General features: G+C 58.1%; 1 protein-coding gene across 8 annotated transcripts in view; it reads right to left on the reverse strand.

Annotated features, from left to right (window-relative positions):
• The window catches only part of RBFOX3 (RNA binding fox-1 homolog 3), a 142,971-nt gene that overhangs the window by 107,482 nt on the left and 16,290 nt on the right, over positions 1–19,199 (reverse strand). For 3 of the 8 annotated variants that reach the window (XM_027667523.1, XM_027667522.1, XM_027667515.1), the window contains exon 1: positions 2,951–3,105. The exons of 1 other annotated variant lie outside the window; for it this stretch is intronic. The gene's annotated coding sequence lies outside the window, so the exon portion shown is untranslated. Of the gene's footprint in view, positions 1–2,518; positions 2,700–2,950; positions 3,110–19,199 lie in introns of those variants that run through there. 4 more of the 8 variants (XM_027667521.1, XM_027667520.1, XM_027667524.1 and 1 more) reach the window with 4 other exon arrangements.

A 19,199-nucleotide genomic window follows, 5' to 3' on the forward strand; every position in this document is an offset into this window, starting at 1 on the left:
CAGCCCAGCCAGGGATGGAACAGCCCAGCCCAGCCAGGGATGGAACATCCCGATGGAAGAGCTCCTGGCTGGCAGCAGCTCTGCAGTGATGCCCAAGGAGCTCCAGGCTCCCAGCACCACATGGCTTTGGCCACAGCTCTACAGCTGCAGCATGTCCAGCACAACCCCCTCACCTCCCCCTGGCTCAAACCTCCCCTCCAGCTCCTCTTCCTCTGCCACGGCCCTTGGAAAAGAGCAGATCAGCCATAAGGACTCATTATCCACTGAGCTCTCACCCCGTAAGGCTGTAAATTAAAAGAGAACTCAAATAAATTACGGAACTTCCCTCATGCCTTTTATTATCTCAATAACCTTCAGAGGGATTTATTCACCGTCAGCTGAGCAGCTGAGAACTGTGCCGACAAACTAATTCAGGAATTGCACAACTGAAAACCTTTATTTATGCACCGAAGGAGTGAATTGGCCCGTGCTGCTGAGCTGCTCCAGACTGGGACTGAGAGGGACCCGACTGCCCAAAGCCAGCCAGTGTGTGCTCAACCTCCACTCCCACACTCCCCTCCAGCTGTCGTGGCAAAGGAGCTAAACCATCCCATCCCCTCTGGGAAAGAGGAATCCTGCTGTGCAGGGCAGGGTGGCAAAGCAGCAGCAGCTGAGTGGAGGGACAGGCTCTGCCACCAGCACAGGCTGCTCAGCCATCCCAGTGCTCGGGATGTCATCCTGGTAATTCAGGACGACATATTCTAGAGACAGGAGATGGAGAAACACTGCAACTGGCAAAGAGAAAAATCCCAGCCCTTGCCACAGAGGGACCATGTGAGTGGGGAGTGCAAGGGTCTGGGAGAGGAAAGCTGGAGGAGACAGTTTTCCAAAGGCAGCATCACGCGAGCAAGGGTCAGTATCCTAAAACATCCCAAAACATCCTGGTCGGCCCAGGGAGCAGCGGAGAAGGGCAGGAAGGGACGGGACAGGCATGGCCACAGCCCTGCAGCCAAGCCCATGAGGGATGCCAGCCTCGTGCCGAGCGGGCTCCTGGGGAGCTGTCTGTTGGTGACAGTTCCTTCAGTGCCTCAGTTCTGTGACGTCTGTCCCCACAGACATGGGGTGCCCAAACTGCCAGGAAGGAGCAAGAGCTGCCACTGCTGGGCCGGGGGCTTCCCAGTCTGTCCGTCCCCAAAAGGAACCACCACGAGCCCGGCAGAGATTCACCTGCTGCTGCAGCTGTGGTTGTGCCCTGTGCCAGGGCTCTCTGCGGTGCTGAACAATCCCATAGATCACTTCAGTGGAGAGGGATAAAAAAAACCCTTCAGTTTCTTCCGTGAAATTTCAAGCAGAGCCTCAGCACCACTCCCCGGAGCCAGGAACAAGCTCCCACCAACAGCCAGGTCCTGCCAGCCCCAGCCACCGCAATCAGCCCTCCCTGAAAATGATCAACTCCAGGCTCTTTCTCCATCTGTTATCCAGAAAAACAGCCTTAATTTCTTGCTTTGTGAGGTTTTATCATGCCTCAACCATTTTAGCCTGAAAGAAGGAAGCTCTCTGGGAAGCAGAGTGCCTTCATCTCTGTGCAGCACCCAGCACAGCAACCCAGCATGGCCAGGCCTCCGGCTCTGGGAATGCAAACACCACCAGGCAGCAGGATACACCCCCAAAACGCTGAGAGATGGACCATGAGCCCCTGACATCCCAGAGAACGATGGGCACAACTAGGAGGGAAAGGTATTCCCTGACCTTGCAGCCTCCTCCAGCACGTGGTAACCTGTACCCACCCGGGGCTGTGCCCCCCAGGACAGAACCCACTGGCTGGAGCTGCCCTGCCCCAATGCCAGGCATTTCTGGAGGCAGAGAGCCAGTGCCAAACCTTCACCAAAGGCGGACGAAAATAGCTGGGGTTGTTAATGTCACGCTCACTGGAGTGAGAAGCTGAGAAATCCCTGCTCCCCCCATCCCTCCACCTGCGCATACCGGGGCACTGCCAACGCCTCGCCAGGAGCAGCCTGGCCGGAGGGACAGGTCCCTGCCCTGGCTCCAGGCACCTGCTGCCCGTGCCAGACCTGCCCTTCACCTTGGCCTGGACCCCCACGCCGCAGCTGTTTACTTCAGATCTGCCTTGGCGCGTTTGGAGGCGACGCTGTGAGTGATGTGTGCGGTGCAGCCTCCTGGCACGCACACCCCCGGGGACCGGGAGAACGGCACTGGGCATTTCTGCCTGGATAATGGCGCTGGGCATTCACACACACCACACGCACAACCCAGGTGACCCCGAGGGGCCTTCGCCATCCACCCGCCCCTCCCCAGGCACAAGCCCTGCACATGCCGGCGCAGCAAGCACATCTTGCAATGAAATTCCTGGAGACAAGCAGGAATTCAGGAGAGGAAAAACCCACGGAGAGCTGCCTCACTCGCCTGGCTCTGCCTCACGGCTCACCCAGCCCAAGTAGGACCCTTCCTTCCTCCTCCTTCATCCATCCCATTAATCCAGACTCCATCTCACCTCATCCAACTTTTTCCTACAACGTACCTTCATCCGGAGGCCGGGCTGGTAATTAGCGCCATGTTCCTGCTAACAGCTGCCCCTAATTAAGACATCCCTCACGAATCTTTAACACGAACTTAACGGGGCCCCTCGCACGTTCCGCGCTGCCGCTGGACGGGGCCGGCTCAGCCAGCGGATCCCCTCGGGCAGCCGAGCAGCAGCCGGTCCCGGCGCACACCGGGGGCCGCCCGGCGCTGGGGTGGGCGCTGCCGCCCCGGCCTCCCCCGCGCCCCGCCAGCCTCCCCCCGGGATGCGCTCTGGCAGCGCCGCCCCGGGGCGGCCGATGCGACTCCCGGGGAGGCTCCCGGTGGACCCCCCCCCCCCCCCGGGGGCCCCCGGGGCGGCGCCCCCCCGCGGCCCCCCCCCCCCCCCCCCCCCCCGCTCCCCTCCCCGGTGCCGCTGCCCCCGGTAACTCACGCGCTCAGAGGTCCCCGCCGCGACGGCGGAGGCGCAGCGCGGCCGCGGGCCCCCGCCCGCCGAGCGGCATCTCCCGAGCAGCGGCGACCGGGGCAGCCCGGCGGCGGGTCGGGCTCTCCGCGCTGGGCTGAGCTCACCGGGCCGGGCCGGGCTCTCCGGGCTGAGCTCACCGGGCTGAGCTCACCGGGCCGGGCTGAGCTCACCGGGCCGGGCTCTCCGGGCTGAGCTCACCGGGCCGGGCTGAGCTTACCGGGAGCCTCGCACGCGGCTGCGCCCGCGCCACCGGAGCCGCCGAGGGCGCGCGCGCCCGCCCCCGGCCCCGCCCCGCGGCTGCCGCCCCCCGCCCGGGGTCCCCTCCCTCTGCGGGGACACCCGAGCGCCATGGGGGGGTCGGGCCCCGCTGCCCCCCCCCGCAGCGTTGCCCGGCGGCCGCTCCGCACACGCTCCCACCGCCGCGCCAGGAAAGAGCCGGGTTTTGTCTGTTTCTCCCCCAAAAACGAGCCTCCGGCAGCGGCCCCGGCTGGGAGCGGAGCTGTGGCTGTGTGTGCTCCTGCCGACGGAGGGGCAGGGGCTGCCCCGGGGCCCCCTCCCCATCTCTCCCTGAGCTCAGCAGCATCGGGCACTGCGGCCCCGCGGCTGGCCAGGAGAAGAGAGCCCTGGGCAGCCCGGATCGGGACACTGATTCCATCACTGTGCATCCACCTGGGCGCTGGGTGGGATGCCCAGGCCCACTTCAGCCCCTGGCAGGACAGCAGCAGAGAAGGGGATTTCCATTCCTCATTGCAAACACTGGGAAACCCAAGGCAATGCCGGGAGCCCGCAGGATGTAGGTTTGTAGCATCCTCCAGACTCACTAAAGCTCCGTGGGTTGTCTCAGCCCCTTACCCTTCCTTCTCTTTCAATGCCATTTAAGGATCTGTGGGCAGTGATCCGGGCATTCCCACCGCAGCTGGAAGCTTCCTGGGATGTTATGCAAGAGCAGACCTCTGGCTTTCCCGGCTCTCCCGTTTTCCTGCTGCTCACCTCCTCCCCCAGGAAGCCAGCAGAGTGGTGCAGATCTGCACCATCGGACTGTCGGACCCTGAGCTGCCAGAGGTCTTTCTCAGCCCTTTCCTGGGCTCACTACCAGGCGATCCCAACTCAGAAAAAGCCACGAGCAGTGGCTGTTCTGGTAGCGGGTCCCTCGTACTGGGTGGCCGAGTCCCCTTGAGCTCCCCCGACCCAGAGGACGTCACAGTGCAGTGACAGTGACCTGCTCCTCTCAGACCTGACAGCATTCCTGGATGGGGCTCAGCAGCTTTTTCCAGCTCAAATTATTTATTTGTGGTTCCCGTTAGTTAATACGGTGGTGAAGCTCCTCAAGTTCTGTTTCCTGAGAAATATCTGGAATACCTACAAGTGTGCTTGAGCCAGCAGTTATTTTCTACAAGCTTAGCACAGGGTCATCTCTGAGACATTCTCAGTCTCCTGCAGAGGCCACCTACACCCCCAAAAACAGGCACTGCTTCCCCTCCCCTCACACAGCTTCCCTTCCTTCCAGAGGGCTCTGAGGAACACCCCAGAGAAAACCATCAGGGTTACGAGGAGCCACAACGTGAGTGAGGACTGTGAATGCATGGCCTGCGCCTCTCCCATCCCCACATCTATTTTGTATGATCCACGGGTGTATTTTTAGCCCTCGGGGCCGCGGCAGCCCCGGTGCCGAGCACAGCAGCCCTTGTTCTCCCGACAAAGGCAGTGCTCAGCCAGGCCCACTCCCAGCTCTGCCCCGCTGTGCCGCTTCCTCACGCCTCACTGGGGCTGAAGATGCTTTAGGCAGCAGATTTGGAGAACAAGGAGCCGGGAATGCAGGAGAGCTCAGCTCTGCAAAATCTTCCCTGCATCCCGAGCCTCCAAGCCGGGTCCTGGCTGACATCCATTCCTAGAAACGCAAACTGGTCCCCAGTCCGGAGGTGCAGCCGTGTGAGAGGGAGCTGTGCGTGTGAGCAGCGCAGAGGCGGCGATGTGGCACCGGGATTGTGCGATGCTGGCATTGCTAGGCAACCTGCTGGAGAGGGCCTGAGCCCAGGCATCCCTTCCGGGGCTCCTGAGCAGGAAACCACCCAGAGAGGAACCCACCAGGGGAACCTGCCTGGGGGCCTCCAGGAGGGCAAGCCTGGGAACCCGGCGTGGCAGAGGAGGAGGAGGGAGCAGGTGGGGGATCGTGGCCGAGGACGTGCGAGAGCAGCAGCAGAGGGAAGAGCAGCCGTTGGAAACAGCACAAGGCTGTTTGTGAACCAGGAGAACAAGTATTACTCTGGGAAAAATACGTTTTTCCTTTTTGCTCAGCTGATTTCACAGCCTATTTGCCATCAGGGCCTTTGTTTGGAGGCAGTCGGAGTTGTTTAAATTACTGCTGCTGGTCTGTTTTTATATTTAAGGAGGAAGAGGTTTTCCTCCTCAGAACCATGGCTGGACTACAGAGATGACAAGACCTGCTGTGGCTCCATCTGGGGTTTTTCCTAAACGCAGCTGCTGGAACATGGAACAGCACAGCCCCAGCACTGGGGATCCCCTCATTCCCCAGGGCTGAGCATCGTGTCCCTGTCAGGGCAGTGCCAAGCAGCCAGTCTTGGAATCTCCATGAGGCAACAGAGGCCACTCAGTACCAGGGAGACAAGGAGGTGACAGCCCCCCCGCATCATCCCCCACAGTTCTCAGAGACCCTCAACTGTCAAGTGCCCAAAGCATGTCCACCCCCTCTTCATGACTCTGCCTGAAAAGGGGACATTTGCAGCCTGTTCATCCCTGACACAGCCCCAATAGCTCAAGCCTGGCCCTGCCAGGAGCTTCACCTGCCAGTGCAGGTGCCCGTGCCTGTTCCACCAGTGCAGGCGGAGGGCCTGGGGGCACAGTGCCAGCTGGAGCTTTCCCCAGAGAGCTGCCAGAACACCAGGTACCTGCACCACCCTTGGCTGCAATGGAGATAGTGGGATGACATGGCAGGACCCAGGGTTGTTTTTTCGGGAAGTATCAGATACCCTGACCCAAAAAACCCAAAGCGGAATGTGCAATCCCAGCGAGGAGCTGAATGGACACACTCAGCCTGCAAAGCACCACGGGGGGAGCAGGGAGAGCCATGCTCACGAGCTCTGCAATAATGCTTTTTTAAATATAATTTCCGATAGATTTCATAGCTAAGTTATGCAACATAATGAGCAAATCTAATGTGCAATTGTCATTGCACATTAACAGCAAAATCCTGAGCCCCTATTACACTAACAAACTTATTAAATCAGTGAACATTGTGCTGCATCAGTCAATTACTGAAACAATGCCAAGATCGGGAGAACAATCTGATATCCATTACAGGGAGCAGGAGCAGGGATGTCACTGGGGCTGCCTGCAGCGCTGCGTGCTTTAGAGCATTCCATGGATTTACAGCTTTAGAGCATTCCATGGATTTACGGAGTCAATGGACACTTCACCTGCAGGCACTTCCCCTGCTCCAGTGGCAGGAACGAGCCTGAAGCCATCCCTGTGCTTGAACCTCGGGTCCCTGCCCAGAGCAGGAGGTAGATGGGGGAAGCACCGCCAGCCCCACTGCTGGGACTGCCCCAATGCCAAGTGATGGGCACTGCAGCATCAGCAGCACTCGGTGACAGAAATCACCCTGCAAAGAGGCAAAGCCTTGGGAAAAGCAAGGGACCCATGGCAGCGAGTGCTGCCGAGCACTTGGACACGGGCTTCCCACTCCTGGGCACCAGCTCAGGCCCCATCGCTGCCTCTGCCCCCATCCTTGGCTGCCCACCCTGAGCCCCTTCCCAAAGCATCCCTGCAGCAGTCACGGTGAGCAGCAAGTGGATATGGAACAGCCAGGATTCAGCCATCACCTTGCTGCCCCTTTCCAAGGGTTGGCATTGGTCTGAGCTGGCAGGTCTGTGCCCACAGCAGAGCTCGGGCTGAGCTCATCCCTGGCTCTGGGACTACAGCCACCCACTGCCACACATATTTCCAGGGAAGGGCATTTCTCCAGCACCAGAATGGGGCATGGAAAGGCTGGCAGGGGTTTGGCCCTGCAGCCCCCCCCCCCAGCTCTCACATTCCTTTTAACTCCATGAAATCCCATCAACACAAATGTGACATCCTTAGGAGTCTGTTAAATGTGAAATAAGGTGAGCTTGAGGAAACCTGGGAAGATGTCCATGCAAACACCTTAGCAGAGCGTGCCTTGCACCTCGGTGAAGTGATTTGACACAGCACTAATTATGCAAATTAATCATTGGTAAATGAGGTGCTTGGTTATTTATTTATTTCGTGTTCTGCGCCGCAGCCCAGCAGGAGCGGGACTGGGAGAGAGGAGCAGCTCCATTCCGGCTGAGAAGGAATGTTTGGTAACATGTTGCATGATCCAACCTACCCATATTCTTTCTCAGATGAAATTCAGAATTGATTTGCTGGTATCACACTGCTCCCAGCCCTCAATATGTCATGGCAGTTAATGAACCGTGCCAGGGACTCATTTATAACCCACTATTAGTCGCTTCCATTGCAAAGAGAATTTTTTTCCCCCCTTTGCTCTGATATTCTAAAACTTTAAAAAACAAACCACAAATCACAAAAAAAAAAAAATCACCAGCAACACCAAAATCACCACCAGCTGAAAGTCAAACACTTGTGTAATTCCCATCCTTCCTCTTGGACCTGGCTCTCAAGCAGCAACAGAAAGGGCCCTGGACAATCACCCAAAATGCTGCTGATCTTCCCCAGGTTCCTCTCCGGCCCCTTCTCCCTTTGGGCAGAGCAGCTCATGGCACCTCCTGAGCACAGCTGATCTGAGCCCACCTCCTAAACCTGCCTTCAAAATCATCCCAGAGGCAAACACTGGGAGCTGGACCTGAGAGGAAAGGGCTTCCACACCCAGCTCCCTCCTGCCCACCACGGCAGCTGGAGCTGGGATCTGACTCTGGAGGAGCCTTAGCTTGGAGCAGGGAGGTGATGCTGAGAACTGGAGAGGCATTCCCCTTCACTCCCTCCTGCATCTGCACGTCAGGATGGCAGCGACAACTCTATCGGGGGAACAAGAGCTAATTAAATTTACCGGGATCATTGAGGAGGAAATTATTTAATATTCTGCATGGAATTTAATATCTGAAAGCATGAATGGCCTTGTTTCATCAGAGATCTGTTCCTTCCTAACATTCAACTTTACTTTTCGGAGGCAGCCCAGCCACCGAGGGACAGGCAGGGACGGGGGAGGACGCTGCCGGTGGGAACCGCGCTGCCGGAGCCAGGGAGAAACAAACAGCGGGAGAGGAGCGTCAGCGGAGCCGCGGCCACACCCTCGGGGGCTCCCGACGGAGCAGCAGCTCCGCGATCCACGGAGAGCAGCCTCCCAAGGGGCTCTGTTGCCTCCTCTGCGGGAGGATCCTCCCGTTACCATCCACCATTGCTTCCACACAGAGCTGCCACTGCTCTGCTGAGCACCCGCATCCCACGGGGCCTTCAGCTTGTGACCTTACACTGTCAGCTAGTCCCAAAAAGATGCCACTTCTGAAACACCCCCAGTTTGCTCTTCCATCCAAAGAGGAGCCTGAATTGGCCACACCAGGATCCAGGGAAAGGAGAACTTTGCCACAGGGAACCTTCACCTTGGCTGTGCATCCCTGTGGTGCTGCTCACCCAGATCAGCCCTGAGCACCTTCTGCGTTGCAGGAGGATCCCACCGCTGAGTTTTCCCACGCTCCATGCTCATGGCTACTCAGCTTCTCCTGGCTGCAGAGACTCTCCTGGTCCCAAGGGCTCATGGCCACCTCTGTGCCCTCTCTGGCCTGTGTCCCTAAAACAGCAGGGTGCCAGAGGGGAGACAGGATGTGGAATGCCAAGCGGGATGCAGGGTGCCAGGTTGGAGGTGGGATGCCATCAGCCACCTTCCTGCCCATGTGTGTGGGGTCCCCCATCCCAAAGCGAGGCTCAGGGGGGCTCCTGTCTCTGCTGGGCAGTGGGAGGGACACACAGGAGTGATGTCCTCAGCACAGCCAGTTTGCCTGATTCAGCTCAGCCACGCTCGTCCAGAACCACTCTGTTCCCTACAACACAGCTCCTTCCCTTGGCTCTTCACGAGTTTCTAGAACCCCAGTGTCAGACTCTGCTTGCTGCTAAGTGAAGTCCAGAGATCACTTCTCAATGGGGCCCAAGTTCTGGCCTCCTGCTCCTCCAGCTCCACAACAGCCAATGGGGGACAGGTCTCTCCAGGACCCCCAAGCCTTCCTTCAGGGCAGGGGACCCCACGTGCCCCAGATCCCATCCATCCAAGCCACTGCCCACAGTCCCCCTTCCCTTGGGCCAAACCAGCTGCAGGAAGTGCCACTGCACAGCCTCAGTGTTGTGGGTCCCCTGTGACTGTGCACAGAGCCCTGGCAGAACCAGCATCTCTTCAGTGGAGCAGAAGCCACCAGTTTGGGCTCCCTCAAGGACGTGCCAGCCTTGTGCTGGAGACCCCGAGCTCCAGCCCCTCTGGCTCCCTGTTTCCCTCTCTCTGCCCTGATAACGTCTTCTTCCCCTCACACACATGAAAGTGATGATAAGTAGCAATAATTTTGCTTCTGTATTTGTGTCACCAAAACTTCCAGCTAATTCCTGTAGCTGCCAGCACGGAGGCACTAATACCTCTGTGAGAGACAAAGCAATTATTTCTAAACATAGCTCGTCCCTTGCATTGTCACCATCCGAACCACCCAACCCCTGGGCCGCTGTCAGCATCTTCCTCTAACTAGCAGGGGGAAAAAAGATAATTTTTTTCCCCAAAAGAAACACAGCCAGTGGCATCGAGCAAAGCAAGATGCACCCACACCCTTGCCTCCCCCAGCCCTGCAGCACCCAGCCCATGCTCAGGCACAGGAACTCAAGGTGAGGAGTGACATGAGTCCGACCGCGGCTGGAGGGGGGCACAGGGACAGCTGGGACAGGGACATCACCCTGACCAGGGCTGAGACTCTCCAGTGCCTCAGTCCAGAGCTCTGGGGCTGCTCTGAGCCCTGCAGCAAAGGCTGTCTGGGGGTGCCCTGTGGGGTGACAGGGACCCCACTGGGCACAGCAAAGCCCCCAAAGAGGGGCCTATTTTTCGGGGAGGGAGAAGGGATACACTGAGCATAGACATCAGGAGCTGGCTCTCCCATGAGTCTGAGCACCAGCCCCATTCAGCCACCCAACTTCTCTGCCTCAGCAATTCCTCTCTGCTCCTCCCCAGGTGACAGACACGGCACTGCCTGACCCAGACACAGGCACATTAGCTGTGCTCCAGTGTCTCTGGCTGGATGGAGACACCGTGTCTGCTGCAGGACCCTCTGCAGCACCAGACCTTGTTATCCTGCAGGTCTGCTCTCAAGAAATTAAAATGAGCCATAAAATGACAAGTAAAGTGAAATAAGGAATATAAGAGGGAGAATGTAAATGGTGGCATTGGCAAGTGTACAGCACCCAGGTCAGCACAGGCCCGAGGAGGGGACATGAGATGGGGACACGGCTCTTGTGCACAGGAGCCCTGGGGGTTCCTGCCCCCTCTATGGTGAGGGGTGAGGGTGAGGTCCCTGCTCACTCTATGGAGCCACAAGGGGTTCAGAGCCCTTGAACAAGATGTGGTACTCCCAGCCCTGCAGAACCCCCCAGGTTTGCACAAAGCCCCCAGATCCATGGGCAGCCCCCGCTCCGAAGGACACAGGGAGGAATAAGCAGCCACAGAGTTAATGAGCAGACACAGGCTCCCCACCAAGGGCTGAAATGAGCCAGTACCTGGAGGCAGCACACACCTGGGTGACCTACATACCACTGCTGATGGAATATTTAACTGCTCTTTCCAATGGGTTGGGCACGAAGAACCTCACAGCTCTTGCAAGTAATGAAGTCTCTGTCTCCATCTCTGCTGGTCTCAGATCTCAGAGGGGTTTACAGGAACAGACAGAGGCTGAGCAGGGAGAACAGGAGTGGGAGCTACACTCCTGCCCTGGGATTTTGGCCAGATGCTCACCAGCATCCCAAATATTCATACAGCTCCCACAGCGAGGGGCTCACAGCCCTGAGCAGGGCACGGGGATAATGCTTTGGCTGCGTCCCATCTAAGGCCAGTGACATCCCCCTGCCCAGAGCTGCCCAGGCACCTCCACCCCTGGCTGCTGCACGGGAAGCATCAGGGATGCTCCAGAGCCACCTGCACCACGGGCTGGTCCCAGGTGGAGGAGCTGGCTCTGGGTGTGCTACACCTACAGCTCCTGTCCCAGCCCAGAGCAGCCTCCCAGGGGAAGGGACCCTGGAACAGCCCCGAGCCGAGGGAGGGGGGCCAGCTCCCTGTGAACTGCCCTTAAAAATGTTTCCATAACACTTCATAGTCAACCTGCAGTACCACCTCCAGTAATTAACAGCTACATTTTAATTAAACATTGATTAGCAACTAATTAGTCTAATGATTAGTCACCTGAAGGAGACAAAGCAAAATACTGGGGCTGCCAAGATAGGAGCTGGAGAAGGCAAATGATGAAAGATGAGAGGGAGCTGAAATTCCTCCTCTGCTTCCCTCTGGGCCAAACGTTTCTTCATGGTTTGGTCCTTTACAGATGAAGCTTCGAGGTGAATTTTCCTAATTGTGGCAATTCTGTCAGAGTCTCAGGTGAGTGATGGGGAGGAGACTGAGCTATTTCATCTTTCCCATCAGATCTCAGCCTGTTAATGCAGATAAAGGGCCTCTCCCTGCCCGAGGAGACTAAGTCTGTCACCTTAACAAAGTCAGGGAGGACTTTTGTGCCTTCAGAACTGCAGCATCCCGAGGAGATCCCTGTGGAGTGCAGGCAGCCACTGGGCAGCAGCAGTGTGTCCCCTGCCAGTGGCCACTGCAACCCCTTGGACCCTGCCATTGCTCCATTTCTCCCAGGCAGACCCACTTTGTTGTCTCCTGCATGTTGGAGGGGTCTCCCAGCACTCTGCTCCCCCTCCCCACACAGCTGCCCTGATATGTGCAGGGCTCTGTCAGACCCAGCAGACGGGGGCTGTGCAGGGCTCTGGGATGGAGGAGGACGCAGCAGGAAAAGCCAGAGCCCTTGGTGGCAGCTGGCAGGGCACAGCCCAGCCCGGTGGGTCCCAACCTCCTCTCAGGGATGCAGGCTGGCGACCTGCTCCCTCCCCCCGCACATGGTCCCATCCTGATGCAAACACCTCACCTGGGCACGTGCTGCTGCACTGCACTGAGCACCACGGGTTCGGTCCCTGTGCCCACCCTGCCCCAGTACCTCGGCAGTGGCACCTCCAGGTACCTGCAGGCTGCTGAGCACCCACCCCCTGAGCCCTCCCACAGGACACCAACTCACAGCAAATACACCCTCACACCGCTTTGCCCGGTGTGGCCACAGCTCTGCACTTACAAGGAGCTGGATAGTTGGGCCAGGTCCCGAAAAGCAGCTTCCCCACGTGCCGAGGACTCGTGTTCAGCCCCGTCCTCCAGGACGGGCTCTGCGGGTGACGCTCCCACGGCCCCGGCTGTGCTCGGAGCTGCCCCCGCACCCCCACGCATCCACCAGGCCCTGCTGGATGAGGATGTTTATTATTTCGCTGGTCCCTTTTGTGAGATAATCCTATTTACCTCCATCACTTATGCCTCAGAAAATCACTCTGGCTGAGGGTTATGAAAGCACTTACAGCAGTGCTCCCCTGGCGCTCTGCAGCTCCTGCCCCCCCGGCTGCTCTCCCCGAGCATCCCCGCACTGCCTGGCAGCTCTGCAGCCCCTGCCCTCCTCTTCCCTCCCCCCCCAAGGGTCTTCACCTTTCCAGCCTCTTTGGGTCTTCCCCCTCCCCACCTTTTCTTTCCATCTTCCCCCCCTACTCACTCCTGGCTCCTCTCTGGGGTTTTACAGGAAGGGGAAGCAATAATGCCGGGGTGTGTAGGGAGGTTGTGCCAAGCCTGCACTGAACTGGACCCATCTGGGAAGGGCTGGGAAGGGTTGGGAGGCCATGGCACGGCAGTGCTGCCCAAGGAGCACATTGGCATCGCTCACACTGCCCAGGCACAGGAAAATCCCCCTGGGAGGTCACCCAAAGGCAGAGGCCAGGCAGGATGGGGTGGGCCAGGCTCAGCAGGGAACAGTGGAATTCAGGAGCCATCTGTCTGTCTGTGGGTAGCAGTGGGACACACAGCCCAGCCCAGCCCAGCCAGCGGGACCTGAGCAGGAGCCCCTGAGCTCTGGGGGGAGTGCCAGGACCTACAGTGGGGGGTGGGAAGGGTTAAACAGAACCCTCATCTCCTGCCTGGGCTGAAGAATATTGATTGTACATTGATTGCTTCACACATCTCCTCACACTGGGATCGGTACAATCAATGGGGTCGGGTCAGATCAGCGAGAGGCAGCTGAGTGGATACTGATACCTTCTTCCTCCTCCTCCTCCTCCTCATGCTGGGAATGGCACCTGCTGGGAAGCCCCTGCAGCTCCCACACCAGCTTCCTTGGGACTCCCTGCAATGGGGCTTCTCAGTCCCCTCTGAGCAGGGGAGGAGAGAGAGACCAGCAGCAGCAGGCAGGGGCTGCTCCAGGCAGGGAGGATGGGGCTGGGCTGCCTGCAGGCACTGCTGCTGCTGGTCATGGCCTTCCCACGAACTGGGAGACCCAGGAACAGCTGGGAGATGACCAGCCATGCTGGGAAGAGTCCCTGGTTCCCCTGTCACGCTCACGCTGACCCAGAGAACCCAGCTCCATCCAGCTCCCACGCCAGAGCCTCATCCAGCTGAAGGTGTGAGCTCTGGCAGCAGCAGAGGCAGCAGCTCTGGCTGTGGCTGTTTCATGCTTCTACAAAGCAATCTGCTCCTTGGGCTCCTCTGTTCCTCCCTCTTATGCAACTGCACAAAATGTAGAGGAAAACAATCCCCTGGATGCTAATTTATCCGAGGAGCTCGAGCAGCTTTGCACAAGGCGGCAGTTTTAGCAGGAAAAAAACAAAGGGAACAGCCATGTCTGAAAGGCTGCTCCTGATATCTGCCCTGCCTTCCAGGGATCCTGCCCTGCCTTCCAGGGATCCTGCGCCACTTCTTGGGATCCTGCCCTGCCCAGCTCCCCACAGGGGCCCCTGCCCACATCCCTACCTCCTGCATCTGTCACTGCCTGCATCTCTGCCTCCTGCTTCCATCTCTCCTGCCTCTTGTCCCCATCCCTGCCTCCATCCCTCTCTGCCAGATGGGCAGGGCTCTGGTTCTGCTCACCCACTCAGAGAAGCAAACTGGGGGTGGTGGGAGCAGTGGGATCCAACATAAAACCATCCCCCTGCTCCAGAGCTTTGAGTGCTCCAAGGTGACAACCCCCAGGGATGTGTGGAGAGATCCCAGCAGCCAGCCTGACCTCAGCACTGCTGCCAGGCTGGCACGGGGCTGCCCACACGAGCTGGGGTGCCCATGGGAGCTGACCTGTGAGGTACCTCAGGGGTACCTCTGCTGCTGTGCCCCCCGGGCACAGCCCAAGCCCCCACAGCCCCTCGCCTCCGGCCGCTCTCCGTGCACGGGGACCTCTGGCAATTACAGGTTCTGTGGTACAAACCAGGCTTTGACAGCAGCCCAGGCAGGGGGATTGATTTCTTGCTTTATTTTAAGTGCAGCTAATCTAATAGGTAATTTATTTAAATTGATAGGGCAGAGAGAAATTACGTTTTCTCTCATCTCCGAAAGGATTCCACTGTGTCAGGTGACCCGGGTGAGCTGCAGAGCTGGGCTGGGGGTCCCGATGCCTCCCAGTAGCTGCCTTGATCAGCTTGTCATATTTTTCAATTCATTACAGCCATTTTAGCAAACAACCACTATGGATTTTTTGTTAAAACAGTTCTTGCTGTGTTAGCCATGTGTGAGCTGGTACCTGCCTTAACCACTCACAGTAAAGCTTTCCCTCCAGGAAGGGGTCAGGGCTCCCTACAGACCCCCAGCTGAGCAGGGAGAGGGGGTGAGGGGTCCCGCAGTGCAGGCAGCCCAGCCCAGGGGTTCATCCTTCCACCAGAGCCTGTTCCTGGCCACAGCCCGTCGTTAAAGCCTTTCTGGGATGTGCTGTGGGATGCTCAGAACCACCAGCCACTTGCACATCAGAGCAGCAAGGGCAGAGAGCACACCCAGGCTGAGTGTGTGGCTCTAACACCTTTGGGAATCCCCTTTAGTGCTGGGATTGAGCTGGGGCACAAGGGCTCCTGCAAACAGGCTCCAGCAAAGGCCCCTGAGCATTCTCCCAGGAAGACAGGCTCATCTCCAGGCTGCAGCCCTAGCTAAGGAGGGGAATTTGGAGGTGTCAGGGGCACCAGTGACAGCTGGCATGGGCAAAAGCTCCTGCTGTGCCAGGGCTGCACCCTTGACAGGGCATTCCCAGTACTGGGCTGTTTCTCTGCCAGTCCCACCGTGGGGATGTGGGTGAGCTCCCTCTTCACGGAGGGGACGGGTACAGCCCTCGCTTATCTGGGTGATCACACCACCTCTCCTGGCAGAAAGGCAATGCCTGCCCTGCCCACCCATCCACAGAAGCCCCCAGCTGCACAGGCAGCCCCACAGGGCCAGGCCAGCCCCACACTCCCACCCCACAGCGCTGCCGCCGCCTGGCACATCCCAGTGCTCCCTGCCCACAATAACTGCAGTAACGAGTAAATCGCTGTTATTCCATGCCCAGCTCTTCTGATCCATCCTGATGAGGACCTTCCCCTCACTGCCTCAAAGTCACAGAGTGGAGGGACACATCCTGCAGACACAGAGCACCGGGGAAGAGGACAGGCCCTGGGAAGGCTGCGGGGTGGGGGGTGATCTCTCCCTCTGGGTCCCCCAGGAAGCCCTGCAAGCTGTGTCTGTGACCCCAAGAAGAGGCAATAAATAGGGATGGAGCAGCGGGCTCGAGGCAGGGCATTAAGCCCTTGGTGGAGGCTCCTCAGCATCTCCATCACTGCCCAGGCTCCACATCCAGCCCAGGCTCCACACCACCAGCGATCCTGCAGAGCCTCCCTGGCCCCTGGGAAGAGCCAGCCCAGGGCTCCCAGTGAGACCCAGAGCTGGGGCAGGTTTATATCAGGTGCTGCTCAGTGTCTCATGTTGGCTGCAGGTGGTCCCACCGCTGCCACTGCAGCTGCACCGAGCTCTGTAGATCTGATGATGCGATAAGGGGCATCAGAAATGCAACTTGTTGCCTATTTCCCAGAGTAATTAATTTCATCTGTATTGAACAAATGACATAATTTGAGGATTTCTGGGTTATGGATTAACTAAAGACCAGATGAGAGCATCCTCATTGGCTCTGAGATTAATTAACAGCATGAGGTGAAGCAAGCTCTCTCCTCTCCCCTGGCTGCTGCAATTTTAATCCACCTGCCTGGCCCTGCACTGTCCTGCCCTGGGCAGCAGCACTACCATTGATCAGGGCACAGGAGCTCTAGCCAGCACTCCTTCCACACCAGGACACTGGGGGATGCCAGGGAATAAAGCCACATCTTATGTTTCCTCAAGGCTTCTTGCTCCCCTGCCCAGGTGAGCAGTCCATGATCTATCTCCTACCTGCCCTGCTCCATCTCCTCCTCCCGGGGCACAGACTCAGGCCAAGGATCTCCCCACACACACCTTCAACCTCACTGAGAATTTTCTGTGTGGGGCCAGGCAACGGGGCTTAGTGCAGCGTTTATTCATGAGCCAGGCGTTTATTTAATGTGCCTTGCGAGGCAGGATCAAAGATCCAGAGCAGCACCTAATTAATTATTTTCCCCTTCTTCTGTACCATCCCCTCACTGAGCGCTGAGGCCCCGAACGGAAAAGCTCCCTTCCAATGACTCTGCATAATGAGATGGATTTGGACTCCAGCAAATTTGTTCAGTTTTATGGAGTATTATATGAAAATGCTGTGAAATTAAGTTCTGTCTTTGCTATCACGCCATGGCCATCAGAGCGCTTTTATGTGCGGCGCTGAGACTAAAAGATGGGAAAGGGAGTCCTTGCTGCAGTAATGTGGCGACCGGGGAGAGGGAGGAGCCGTGCAATGAGGATGACATGGTGCAGGGTTAGACTGGGGAGATAATGAAGGAAACAAGAAAGAGATGCAGATGAAGAAGGCTGCAAGCAAAGAGCCTGGAACTGGAGCGGTGGCAGCCAGGAGGCTCCAGCAGTGGGGAGGGAGGGGGGCAGGCACGATGGGGAGGACAAGGAGTGATTCCTTCTCCCACTTTTCCCTCTGCAAAGGGCTCCAGCAGCCCCACTTGTGGCATGAGGAGGCAAATGCCACCATCCTGGGGACACAGCAGAAACCCCAAGGGAGGCTGACCCTTGTCCAGCACATCCCTGACTGGCCTCACTCCTGCTGCCCCAGCAGCTGCCTTCCCATGCCAGCTCCTTCTCTGCCTGCCGATCCCATTTTGTTCTTTCTCCCCCCTCATCTCTTCCCACCTCCAGCCTTCCACTCCCTCCTCTCCTCATCAGCCCTGCTCCCCCGCATCTACCCCAGAGTGAGCTATTTTTTCCCTTGGCAACTTTATAACCCATCTTCTTGCCTGACAGCAATTAAGTAATGCTTCACTTCCAATCCCATGGCCCATAAACATTGGGAAAGGAAAATGTTAGAACGAAGCAAACAATCAGATCTGCACACAGATGCACACACACATGTACAGACAGACGGGGACAAACGCAGGGACAGGGGGAAGCTGGTGGGGATGGCTGAGCCCCTTCTTGGTTGAGAGGATGGAGACCTCCCTGCACAGGCCACAGCCCCCTGAAACGCGTGGCGGAGGAGAGAGGTTTCCATAACGCAGGGAAGGTGAGCAGCATCATCCATCCCCACAGCTCACAAGCCCCAGTCCCCTGCCCAGGGCTGGCTCTCAGGCTGCTGCCCTTCCCCTGCCCCAGCACTGCCCCTCACAGCTCCAGCACTCAGGGAGAAACAAAATGGCAAAAAAGCCCACCAAAAGAAAAAGAGGCAGCTCATCCCCCCGCTGTGATGGATGGGATTTTTTGGTGCCTGACAGGCCCTGAGCCTCTGGGGACTGGCACTGATAAATCACACCTTTCAGTTTGCTGTGAACATCTTCACTTTCCCGGGCTGGCTGGCAGCTGACACGGCACCGGCACAGCACCGGCACCCCCAGAGCCTCAGCCACCTCCTGAGAGCTGCTCCTGCCCCGACTCTGCTGTGTGGACCACTGGGAACCTGCACCGAGGGGGCTCAGCAGACACACTTCCTAATTTCCATGACAGCTGGCATGGGGTGTTGGCTGGTTTTGGGGTGCCAGAACGTGCCCATTGGGCACTGAGCCAGATCAGCCCCTCCGGTGGAGCCACCGGCGGTGCCCATGCCCAGGTCTCTGCTGGCCCTGCACACAGGGGCAGTGGGCTGGAGCCCCCTGAACCACTGCTGGTGGGGCTGCCCAGCTGGGGAAGCAGCAGGACTGGGGCTGCTTCCCACACTGTGGGGGATCAGGAAGCTGCTGTCCTTCCTCACCCACCACAGGACATGCTCTATGTGCTGAGGGAAGGGTGTGGAGAGCCCAGGGTGCTGGAAGCACTGCCTGCAGTTGGGACAGGATGGGAAGGGGACATGGGCCAGGCCTTGGTGATGGTTCCAGGGATGCCCACGAAGGAACCACACCAGGTGCTCCATCCTGCACTGCTGCCCCAGGAAAGGGGGTGGGGAACACTGGTGCAGAGGCAAACGCAGCTCCTTCCCATCCCTGGAGGAGCTGAAGCACAAACTAAGAAGAAACAAGTGACCAGTCAGCAAGAGAACACAAAATCCGGGTGATTACTGAAAAGCTCTGGACATGGCTGTGAATCCCACGGCTGCCAACAGCATCCCCAAGCTATTAAGAGAAAAATCAAGATGTGGACAGAATTAGATTGGCCATAGGTGAAAAATGGCTCAATTATTTCTAGTGCCAGAACCACAGAAGGACATTTCCCTCTGTTCCTGAACCACAACCTCCCACTAATTAGCAGAGCTCGCGGAGAGAAAAATGCTCCGAGCTGCAGAACGAGCCCCAGTGATGGACCCAACGCTCGTGTGCATTTGTATGTGCTGTGTGAGCGGGGAGGGAGAATTCCACAGCCTGGCTGGGATCAGACCAGCTGTAGGAGGTGTGAGAGGTGATATTTGTCCTCTGGGAGGGCAGGAGCAGAGCCAGGCTCCGTGGTGACAAGGACTGCCCTGGCTCTGGAGAGGGATATCCTGATCCCACCGCTGTGCCAACGCCGGCTCCTTTCCCTGCTCAGACCACGGCCCAGTGTCCTTGCCTGTGTGGA

The sequence above is a fragment of the Corapipo altera genome, unplaced genomic scaffold, assembly GCF_003945725.1.
Source record: "Corapipo altera isolate COAL_440 unplaced genomic scaffold, ASM394572v1 305, whole genome shotgun sequence".
NCBI lineage: Eukaryota > Metazoa > Chordata > Aves > Passeriformes > Pipridae > Corapipo > Corapipo altera.